This window comes from Oryctolagus cuniculus, chromosome 2 (genome assembly GCF_051225735.1).
Source record: "Oryctolagus cuniculus isolate XC-2025 breed Fujian yellow rabbit chromosome 2, ASM5122573v1, whole genome shotgun sequence".
Taxonomy (NCBI): Eukaryota; Metazoa; Chordata; class Mammalia; order Lagomorpha; family Leporidae; genus Oryctolagus; species Oryctolagus cuniculus.
The window spans coordinates 59,820,586-59,830,945 of NC_142868.1; the positions used below are offsets into that span (position 1 = coordinate 59,820,586).

The 10,360-nt window shown below is 37.9% G+C and overlaps 1 pseudogene; it reads right to left on the reverse strand.

Moving 5' to 3' along the window:
• Positions 1-4,475: 4,475 nt before the first annotated feature.
• On the reverse strand, positions 4,476-6,369 carry LOC100352739 (E3 ubiquitin-protein ligase Mdm2-like; annotated as a pseudogene).
• Positions 6,370-10,360: the final 3,991 nt, after the last annotated feature.

The following is a 10,360-nucleotide window of genomic DNA, read 5'->3' on the forward strand; positions in this document are numbered from 1 at the left end:
TCAATGTAGTATAGTCTCTACATAGTAAGAGTATAAAATCTAAATAAATCAGTAATATATTTATATGCATATATATGTCAATATTAGGCACAAGTTAATGTTATATGTACATTTGTTATATATACATATATGTGTAAACTCTTATAGCATGTTGAATAAATACATAAATGAAAAATGCTTTTTACAATAAGTTCATTTCTGAATGTCAGAGTGAGAGTCACTCTTTTCATGGGTGTTGGCAAACTGTCTCTTATTAGAAGGGATTTTCTTTACCTTAGTTGTTGACAATTAAACTTTAGTCTCAACAAGACAACTGTTTGAAAAAAATTAGAATTTATTGATTTATTATGGCATTCTGACAGCACTGAGATACTAGAGGCGTGTTGGAAATTTTGATAATTCCGAAGCTAATTACAGATTTACTATGCTATGCATCAATAACTCAAGACCTCCAAAAAATTTCACATTAAAAATGATATTATTTTGGCCATTACTAGATCATATAGTGAAGTTAACATAATTTTAGATAAGATGGATTCTTAGAAAGACTGATATGAAGTTAAAACATTTGGAACTTATCAGTTTATAAATTAGTAACTGACAATCTTACCATGTATTTCCACATTTTCTTCCTGTGGTTTCTTTTTGAATAAAATACCTGCTTATTTATAATATATTAGTAGAAGACCATTTATGTTCATAATTCTTACATAATCAAAATAGCAGTGTACTTTTAGAAAATTATAATTGTGATGCTTACAAAGAAGCTGTCATAAGTTACCAATGCAACAATAGGTAGTTCAAATACATCTAAATTCTTATTAACTTGATTGTCACTGATGTTTCACTATGAACTATGCAGGTCAGATAGACAATGTGCACTTGGAAATGTCAAGCTGCATATTCCTGATTACACTGTACTGCCTCTGTTGACAATTATTTAATTATTTAAAAATTATCCATAAGTACATTTAGCTAAGTGATTTTTTCTTGTGCATTTTTACCAGTTGTCTGTATTTCCTAGAACTTTTATTTTAAGTAAATGAGTAAAACTGATGAAATCATGAAACAACCAAAAAAATGAGAAAAGAAAAAAGAAGGAAAGTTAAAAAAAAAGCTTACATTGCTATATTTAATTTAATCTGACACAATCTCAGTGTTACTCCATTGTTTAAAGATTCTCAAATGAATGTAAGATCTTATTATTTAAGTGGAAGGAAACATAGCTTTCAATTATAACTTTCATATTTCTTTGAATTCATGCTTTCTTTTTCATTGTAGAAAGTCATTTTGTAAACTTGTCAAAGCTGTGAAGCCTCTCTGCCTTGATGTGGCATGGCCTATAGGTATTACAATAGATTGATTAGTCCCTTTTCTTTTAAAGCAGTCCCAATCATGCCAGGATGTTTTTAGTAAATTCACATATCCACAGTCTAGGATCCATTTTTTAGATAATCACATTTATTCCAAGGAAGAATATTGTATTTATGAATGAAGAATTTTGACTTAGTTAATTATCGGAAATCATGAAGAGTGGTTGAAGTCACTGAGAAGGTCATGATTTGCTGTTGTGAAATTTATTGTAATTAATTGGTCATTTGTGTTTTCTTGGTTGAACAGATTTTGAAATTTGCTTTCCTTCTTATTCTAGGGAAGATCAAGCCAGTTGTTATTCCCAATTACTAAACTCAAGTGTATTTCTTTTTAAATCAAACATTTCATAATTTAAAAAAATGATTATTTATTTGAAAGAGGGAAGGAGAGACAGATTTTCCACCTGCTGGTTCACTCACCAAATGGCCACACTGGCTGGAGCTGGTAGCTTTCCAGATCTCCTGCATGGGCTCAGGGACCCAAGGGCTTGCTTGGGCTATCCTCTGCTGCTTTCCCAGATGTATTAACAAGGAGCTGGATTGGAAGTGGAGCAGACGAGATTTGAATTGATGCCCATCTGAGATGCCCACACCACAGATGGCATATGCCATAGCGCCAGCCCCATTTCATAAATTCTAAATCAATATATGATGTATGTATACACTCACGACTATGTTAGTTGTCCACAAATGAGTAGAACAAGTCTCCTTTTGCAGAGCTGATTGTTGTATAAGTAGCGTAGTCATTACTTCCATGGACCCTCCATGTATTTCATTTATATCATGTTACCAACAGTCTTCAGAAGGGATAGATTCTACTTAGTTCTGGGTGAAGTAGTATAAATCCTAAATTGATAAAGCTTTACTGCACTTGAGGCACACAAAACTAAAGTACTGATCCCTTCAGCCATTTGTTTCCTATTGGATTATGCATACTGTGTGGCTTTTGATTTGAAGTTTAAATGAACCATGCACTGTTAGGAATTGGCACACACAGTTGCTGTGCAAAATTATCTCTCGGTTCTATTTTAAATTTACAATCCAGTTCATTTTACTTCCTCACATGAGTATGTATAACTGCCAAACATGAGAGAAAAATACTGGGGTCTTTAATCAAGGTGCTTATTTTCACCATTTTGCTTCAAATTTTAAGATAAATCAAGAAGTTAATCTGCACAAGTTGAGAGATTAGAATCCCATGCTCTGACCTGTCATTCTTGAAGGAAAGTGATGCATAATTTTTGGATAATTTAGAGAAGTTGTTACCTTTTCCTGCTAGCTCTCAAGTGAATAGTTCTGTTAATCAAATTTCTGAATTACTCTTTCTGGTGAAACTGGTTTCTTAACTGGCCTTAGGGAAACTTCTGAAACCCAGGTAGCTACCAGCAGTCATGTAACCCAGCCAAAAATGGTACTTCAAAGTGTCTTACAGGCATCGGCACTGTAGTGTTGTTGGCTGAGCCTCCACCTGCAATGCTGGCATTCCATATGGGTGCTGATTCATGTCCCGGCTGCTCCACTTCTGATCCAGCTCTCTGCTATGGCCTGAGAAAACAGTAAAATAATGGCCCAAGTGCTTGAGCCTCTGCACCTGCATGAGAGACCTAGAATAAGCTCCAAGCTTCTAGCTTCAGATCGGCCCAGCTCCAGCTGTTGCAGCCATTTGAGGAGTGAGCTAGCAGATGGAAGACCTCTCTCTGTGTCTCTCCTCTTTGTTTGTAACTCTACCTCTCAATTAAATAAATAAATCTTTTGAAAAGAAGTGTCTTACAATTATTTTTCAACTTGAAAGAAATAATAAATGCCAGAAAATTCTGAAGCTAGGTGTGGGAAAGGCCTGGTATAGTTGATTAGACTTCCAGGACAATTTCACATTTTACTAGAGATCATTAAAAAGAAACTGTGGATAAATGACAGTTGTTCTCAAAGATGTCATTACCCACCCATCACTTATTATACATATCAGAAATGCTTAGGAATAAGAAGTAGGTTTTTACTTACATAGAGCTAGATTCAACTACCAAAGATTATTTTAACAGCCTGTGGACAGAGAGACCAAGGATCTGAGGACTTAAAAGTATCTAAATTTAAATATTAAATCTTTCATAAAAACTTTCTCCTTATATAAAAGTACTAAATAAGTTACACTTAAATGTTCTATTTATATTTTAAAAAACCTAGATATTTCACATTTAAGAGAAAGTAGAAACTATTTAAATCTGAGTTGTAAGGGTAGAGGATGAGCTATGTAGCTACCTCAAATTACTTTACTATTATATTTTTTTTGACAAGCAGAGTTAGACAGTGAGAGAGACAGAGAGAAAGGTCGTCCTTCTGTTGGTTCACCCCACAAATGGCCGCCACAGTCGGCATGCTACGTGGATCTGAAGCCTGAAGCCAGGAGCCAGGTGCTTTCTCCTGGTCTCCCATGCAGGTGCAGGGTCCAAGCACTTGGGCCAACCTCCATTGCTCTCCCGGGCCACAGCAGAGAGCTGGACTGGAAGAGGAGCAACTGGGACAGAATTTGCCGCCCCAACTGGGCCTAGAACCCATGGTGGCAGCGCCGCAGGTGGAGGATTAGCCTAGTGAGCTGCGTCGCTGACTTCATATTACTTTAAAAAATAGAGGTAAAAAATAGGCCAGCACCGTGGCTCACTAGGCTAATCCTCCGCCTTGCAGTGCCGGCACACCAGGTTCTAGTCCCGGTCGGTCTAGTCCCAGTTGCCCCTCTTCCAGGCCAGCTCTCTGCTGTGGCCCGGGAGGGCAGTGGAGGATGGTCCAAGTACTTGGGCCCTGCACCCCATGGGAGACCAGGAGAAGCACCTGGCTCCTGCCATCAGATCAGTGCGGTGGCCATTGGAGGGTGAACCAACGGCAAAGGAAGACCTTTCTCTCTGTCTCTCTCTCTCACTGTCCACTCTGCCTGTCCAAAAAAAAAAAAAAAGGTAAAAAATAAACACAAGTGAAAATTTCTGAAAGAAAATAAATACTCACTATTCCCCTCTCCTATAATAGGCAAATTACACTGATGAGAAAAAGTTTACATGGCCTGGATCACTTTATTGTTTCAATGTATGAAAACAAACATAAAGTCCATATTGTTCAAAGTTTTAGGCTTATGTAATTAGAAATGTGCAATTCTATTTTTATGGACAGATCAACTAACTTGAAATAAGTTAGCATACGTATTTAAATTAATTGTTTAAATATTGGGCAGAGCTTATTTGTTTTCTTTAGCTTCTTTGCACATAAAGCAAGATATAAGAAGTAGTATTTGCCATGGTTGGTGCAAAAATTTTAGGTGGACCTAGCCAAAGCATACAGTTTCAAAAGCATTAAGAAGAAAACTGGATACCATACTTTCTTCCTTGTCTTGTGTTTCTTCCTTTTCAAACCCTTTGAGATCTTCTTGGCTGTTGTAAATAACGTTATTGGAAGTTTATGGCTGAGAATAGTCCTCACATTGTGACTTGGAGGCTTGTATGATTTTAACATTTTCCTTAACACATGACTCTTTGGAATCATTCACCTTTTATCTCTGTTGTAACCAGAAACGTCAAAGCCCTTTTTCTGTTTATGCTGAGGTTTTGATTTTGGCTTTCTCAGAGATTTCCCCTTTATCTTCAGGAAGCCAATTCTCAGGTAGGATACAACATCTGTCGCAATGCAGTGGGAGGGAATGAAAATTCATTTTGTTGCATGAAGTATGCTTCTACTCATCAGTTAAGGAAACTCTAGGACATTTTCAGTTGAATCAGACCTTCAGACTTACTGCCTGATACAAAGTAAATAATAGATTTCATCATTTTCACCTTAGAGTTCTTGTCCTTCATTAAGGCTCTAATCTTCAGAATTGAGAGAATCCACTTCAAATTCTATAGAATGTTCATCTGAAACTGAATCTTATCCCCCCAATTGCCTGAAATGTTCACCTGTACCATCATCATGACCCAGGGTGGGTGGAGTATCTGTCAGTTCACTGCTACTACTTTTTTTTTTTTAATATTTATTTTACTTGAAAGTCACAGTTTCAGAGAGAGTGAAAAGAGGCAGAGAGGTCTTCCATCCGATGGTTCACTCCCCAATTGGCCACAACAGCCAGAGCTGTGCCGATCTGCAGCCAGGAGCCAGGAGCCAGGAGCTTCTTCCGGGTCTCCCACATGGACCCAGGGGTCCAAGGACTTGCACCATCTTCCACTGCTTTCCCAGGCCAGAGCAGATAGCTGGATCGGAAGTGGCGCAACCGGGCCTCCAAAATAACCTAGAAACCAAATGTGAAGAGGAAAGATAGCTCCTGTACAGGGTCCTTTTGCTCTCTCCCACCTTCACAGTCACACCTATTCTCACAAACAGATGTGCCTGAGTTGAACATTTCCTGCAGAGTAATTACTGCCATGTTTCTGTACATCATTGTGTTTCTTCTCATGTGCTCTTTCCCAGAGAAGCTGGGCACCTTGAACAAATCTAGATCATTTAAGCAATACATAATATGTTGTTGCTTCTCATTATCTAACAGGACAGATTTGTGCTCCAACAGATGTTAACAACGTCTAAAACAATGGTTTTGATGTAACCAGTGTCTCTTTCTCTTGAAATGGTATCTGGGAGGTGTTTATAGCACCGTCAGTAGACACAGACAGACACATTGATTATGCACATCTATCTACTCCTCACCTGGTAGAGTTTTTTACACTTGGAGTGTGATTGGCTCCCTCCAGACTCCATGTCCCTGACCAGTTGCCCACATATTCTGGGCCTCATCCACAATTGTACTTGCAGAGCTCAGGCCACTGAGGTGCTCCAGCACACTAAGGCTGGAGAGGAAGGAAGTTCGTGGTGGAGGAAGCAGCAGGACCTCTGCCAGAGTGAGCAGCACCACCACTAAGGCTTGGTTTTGTGTTTCCTCTTCCTTCCAGTTCCACAGGGCTGGATAAGCCCCCATAGAAGCAAACTCACTGGGGTTTGTGGTGTGCACCCCTGTGCTGTAGGAATACATATTTCTTAATAGCACACTTTTCTAAAACAAGTATGTATGGTGATTACACAAAAATACATATTACAATGTTTTAGGAATTTGAAAAAGGAACATAGTGAGCATCAAGGGGAAGTGTTAGAAAATTTACTATTTTACCTTCATTTTCTTCATTTAATTTCCTTAAAAATTTTAAGAATGATGGTTTTTGTGGTTGTTAGGCATTTTAAAACTTTTTTTGTATTGGTTCTCTATTCTATAGTATTAAGAGTGTACTTTTACTTGTATTTCTTTATAAAAATAGCAATCTGTAAATATTTATATATATATATATTCTATAGTATCTTAACATGAATTAGAGTCTATGCTATCTTCTTTTCCAATAGCAGTCATAATAAGGATTTAGATGTGGCATTACATGAAGAGAGGCTGTATGTGATACCACTAAAGGTTTCTTGTAGATTTAATATTGTGTGATTTTTTTCTGAATGAAGTTTGGGGTTCTTTAAGCAATACAATTAGTAAGTTTTTAAAAAATATTTATTTATTTGAAAGGCAGAGTTACAGAGAGAAAGAGAGGGAGAGATAGATTGATAGATAAAGATCTTCCATCTGCTGATTTGCCTTGCAAATGACCACAGTGCCCAGGGCTGGGCCAGGCCAAAACCAGGAGCCAGGAGATTTTGCAGGGTCTTCCACATGGGTTCAGGGGCCCAAGCACTTGGTCCATCTTTTGCTGCTTTCCCAGGCCATTAGCAGGGAGCAGGATTGGAAGTGGAGCAGCTGGTACATTAACCAGCACACTTATGGGAAGCTGACATCCCAGGTGATGGCTTAACCTGGTCTGTCACAATGCTGACCCAGTGGTAAGTTAAATTATTCATGGAAGCTATCTATTTTGTCTGGATAATCAGTGTTAGCATAATTGAAGCTTTAGCAACTCTGGTGTTTTGTCCCTTGGCAGACAGAGAAGGCATGACTTGAAAGAAAGGAAACTGCATTTGTGGCAATGTCAGTACACTGAGTAAATGGGTCTAGGTTTCAGATTCAGTGATGGCTTGTTTTCTTTGTGAAGATTCTAGAACACCTTCAACTGCCTCTAGTAACACCTCCCAGAGAATATTTATGGATTCCTAAATATTCACAATACACCCACAAAGGGCAGTGTCTAGCACTGGTTGTTTCCACACCACACTTTCGGTGGTTTGGATGTGCATTGCTCTGAACGGTGTGGTACACTTCACAGAGCTTTCTCCTCCTGGCTTCCCCTGTCAGTCCTTCCAACTCACCTTGCCGAGAAATGCCAGTTGGATCTTCCTCTCACTTCGCCCTTACCCTGATTCATTATGAGTGACAGCCGTTTTCTTTTGATCCAACCACTGAAAAATATTTAATCTAATCTATTTCCCTTTTTGTTTTAAGTAAGGAAATGCAGAGTGAAACTTACACCACAGACAAGCAATCACTGCCCAGCTGTTGTCTCAAGTAGTGTGTAGCCCATTATCTCTTCCTTCTGTTTCATTCATTAAGTTCATTAAATTCATCAGACAACATTGGTAGGTTTTATTCATCAATGCCTAATTTTCTGTTGTATTTTACTTTTATTTATTTTTTTTTTATTTTTTTTTTTTTTTATTTTTTGACAGGCAGAGGGGACAGGGAGAGAGAGACAGAGAGAGAAAGGTCTTCCTTTGCCGTTGGATCACCCTCCAATGGCCGCCGCTGCAGCCGGCGCACCGCGCTGATCCGATGGCAGGAGCCAGGATCCAGGTGCTTTTCCTGGTCTCCCATGGGGTGCAGGGCCCAAGCACCTGGGCCATCCTCCATTGCACTCCCTGGCCATAGCAGAGAGCTGGCCTGGAAGAGGGGCAACCGGGACAGAATCCGGCGCCCCAACCGGGACTAGAACCCGGTGTGCCGGCGCCGCAAGGTGGAGGATTAGCCTATTGAGCCACGGCGCCGGCTTGTATTTTACAATGTTTGCCATTTTGCATCCTCATGGAATAGGTGAAATATAATTCTTAGACAAATAGATCTCAGCATTTTGTTAAAGAACTCTAAACGTTTCCCAGCTTTCTACTGTATCAATTCTAAGTTTCTCTGTGTAGTTTATAGGATTCTCTGTTCTACCTTTTTAAATCTTCTTTACCATGATTTCTCAAAATGTACTCTGTACTCTAATTATGTCCATTTCCTTAAAGTTCTCTGAATATGTCATGCTCATTCTCATGTTCACTCTCCCCAAAGCCCATCATATTGCTTCTAATTGCTTTCTTTTCCCCTACTCTTTTATAAACCCCAGCCCCCATCCTTTAGGGAAAAACTCACACCTGCCTTCCTTATGAAGCCCATTCTAATTATTCATGAGCTCTCTCTTTAATATTACGTTTTAGTTTCTGTGCCACCAAAAATTTTAAATTCTTGATATATTTTCTGTTAACTCCTTATCTAGATGGTAAATATCAGTTCTTTTATGAATAGAATTTGTGTTTTAACTTATGTTTTCCAACAGTGTCTAATACGAGGTTGAGGACTCATTCAGGAAACATTTTATGGTAGATATCTGACTTCTGTTAACTCTTCTATGTATAATGGATTTTAAAATTGCATATCTTTTAGTTTAGGTTAAATGGCAGAAACAAGTAGTGCTCACCAATGTTCCTTTTTACTTCTTAACTTTCTCTAATTTGAAAGATGGAGATAGAGACAAACAGAAAAAGGTTGTCCACCTGTTACTTAACTCCCTAAATGATCACAACAACTGGGCCACACCAGACAAAAGCCAGTGCTTAGAGCTCAGTTTGGGTCTCCTACATGAGTAACAGGGACCCAACCACCTGGGCCATCACTTGCTGCCTCTCAGGGTGTGCCCCAATAAGAATCTGGAATTTCAACCCAGGTACTTCAATATCCGATCTTAAGTTGCTGCACCTAATGCTGGCGTTCATTTCTACTTACCATTCCCTAACCTGCATCCTGTTTGGATTAATGAACTATGAGTAGACATAACCTGTCACTTTCAGTTGAAGTGGATTTGAGCTGGTGTGTGTTATCTGTCACTCTCCTATGATTTTGGATGTCTCTGTTCTTGATGATAGAGTTCCAGAATGAAACAGGATTTGTGTTAGATTTCAGGTGGACAAGAAATATATCTTTGTTATTTTCACCCATGGAAACTGCAGTTTGTCTCTGATAGATGCTAAATTTGATTATCCTCAGGAGAATGAGGTAAAAATTATTGTGTATATGCTTTATAGAATCTCAAATATTGTTTCAGAGATTTATAGTATTACAGAACTCAAGAATCCGGCAATGTACTTAAGAACCTCTTCAAAGTAAATTAAAATTGTCCATGTCTATAATAGCAAACAGAAGCACATTTTTAATGATTTTCTCAGTTTTAGAAAATGCTGGCTTTGTCTGCATTTTGACATCAAACATTCTTGATACCATCTCTGAATCTGTTGGGAGTTTGTAATCTTAGTTGGAATTATTGATTTCTGGTTGATCATAGAGGTTAATGCTGGGGTTTTGGATTGTAATTATTTAAAATTCATTTTGGACTTAAAAATAAACAGCTTCAAATCTTGTTTCATTGTAAGTTATGATGAAGGATAACAAAAATGTAGAAATATGCTGAAATCTAAATGAAGTTCAGCATTATATAGTCACAATATGTAACATAATGAAAAATTATATATGAGGTAAGGAGTAAGATAATTTTGATATTTCACAGCTTCATTTTTACCCCAGCTATATATTCCTTTTTTAATGGAGTCCTGGACAGTCATGATAAACACGTTAAAAAATCTCAAGGACTGGGGAAATTGCTACTTTTATAGGCTCCTTATTTTGAAAAGCACAGTTCTAAAGATCAATATTTTTAAAAATACTAATAATAACCATCTGTACATGTAGTCATAATTAGCTTATTGAGAATTACTACTACATATAAAGTGACTTAACTCCTGTATATTTATCTTTGTGTATTAAAAATCAAAGCATAACCAATATA